Source organism: Cervus elaphus, chromosome 17, assembly GCF_910594005.1.
Source record: "Cervus elaphus chromosome 17, mCerEla1.1, whole genome shotgun sequence".
In the NCBI taxonomy this organism is placed as follows: Eukaryota; Metazoa; Chordata; class Mammalia; order Artiodactyla; family Cervidae; genus Cervus; species Cervus elaphus.
In genome coordinates, this window is record NC_057831.1 from 11445475 (window position 1) to 11447200 (window position 1726).

The 1726-nt window shown below is 40.9% G+C and overlaps 1 non-coding gene across 1 annotated transcript; it reads left to right on the top strand.

Annotated features, from left to right (window-relative positions):
* The first annotated feature begins 1258 nt into the window (after positions 1–1258).
* On the top strand, positions 1259–1472 carry LOC122673670. Its single transcript, XR_006334781.1, has one exon. It is a non-coding gene; the product is annotated as a small nucleolar RNA U3 (small nucleolar RNA).
* The last annotated feature ends 254 nt before the right edge of the window (positions 1473–1726 follow it).

Consider the following 1726-nt stretch of genomic DNA (forward strand, 5'->3'; position numbering starts at 1 on the left):
GGAAAACAATAGAATAGGAAAGACTAGAGAGCTCTTCAAGAAAATTAGAGATACCAAGGGAACATTTCATGCAAAGATGGGCTCAATAAAGGACAGAAATGGTATGGACCTAACAGAAGCAGAAGATATTAAGAAGAGGTGGCAAAAACACACATTACTGTACAAAAGATCTTCACGACCCAGATAATCATGATGGTTGTGATCACTCACCTAGATCCAGACATTCTGAAATGTGAAGTCAAATGGGCCTTAGGAAGTATTACTATGAACAAAGCTAGTGGAGGTCACGGAATTCCAGTTGAGCGATTTCAAATCCTGAAAGAGGATGCTGTGAAAGTGCTGCACTCAATGTCAGCAAATTTGGAAAACTCAGCAGTGGCCACAGGACTGGAAAAGGTCAGTTTGCATTCCAATCCCTAAGAAAGGCAATGCCAAAGAATGCTCAAACTACTGCAGAATTGCACTCATCTCACACATTAGTAAAGTAATGCTCAAAATTCTCCAAGCCAGGTTTCAGCAATATATGAACCATGCACTTCCAGATGTTCAAGCTGGTTTTAGAAAAGGCAGAAGAACCAGAGATCAAATTGCCAACATTCACTGGATCAACAAAAAAGCAAGAGAGTTCCAGAAAAACATCTATTTCTGCTTTATTGACTATGCCAAAGCTTTAACCGTGTGGATAACAATAAACTGTGGCAAATTCTGAAAGACATGGGAATACCAGACCACCTGACCTGCCTCTTGAGAAACCTGTATGCAGGTCAGGAAGCGATAGTTAGAACTGGACATGGAACAACAGACTGGTTCCAAATAGGAAAAGGAGTATGTCAAGGCTGTATATTGTCACCCTGCTTATTTAACTTACATGCAGAGTACATCATGAAAAACTCTGGGCTGGATGAAGCACAAGCTGGAATCAAGATTGCTGGGAGAAATATCAGTAAACTCAGATATGCAGATGATACCACCCTTATGGCAGAAAGTGAAGAAGAACTAAAGAGCCTCTTGATGAAAGTGAAAGAGGAGAGTGAAAAAGTTGGCTTAAAGCTTGACATTCAGAAAACTAAGATCATGGCATCCGGTCCCATCACTTCATGGCAAATAGATGGGGAAACAGTGGAAACAGTGGCTGACTTTTATTTTTGGGGGCTCCAAAATCACTGCAGATGGTGATCGTAGTCATGAAATTAAAAGACGCTACTCCTTGGAAGGTAAGTTATGACCAACCTAGAGAGCATATTAAAAAGCAGAGGTCAAGACTATACTTTCAGGGGTCATTTCTATAGTTTGTTACTAGAGAAGTTTCTCTGATCGTGTAGAGCACCTGAAACCACCAGGAAGAGATGCAGTGTTCTCTCCTGAGTGTTAAACCGGTCCTTGGTGTTGCTTCTGCAGCTGCCATTGGCCATTGATGATCGTTCTTCTCTTCCTTTGGAAGAGTAAGAGGGAGGGAACACCATCTGAGTGGTCTTGTTTATATATATATATATGTATATATATATATATAAAAGCAGAGACGTTACTTTGTCAAAGGTCCATCTAGTCAAAGGTGTGGTTTTTCCAGTAGTTATGTTTTGATGTGAGAGTTGGACTATAAAGAAAGCTGAGCACTGAAGAATTGATGCTTTTGAACTGTGGTGTTGGAGAAGACTCTTGAGAGTCCCTTGGACTGCAAGGAGATCCAGCAGTCCATCCTAAAGGAAATCAGTCCTGGGTGTTCATT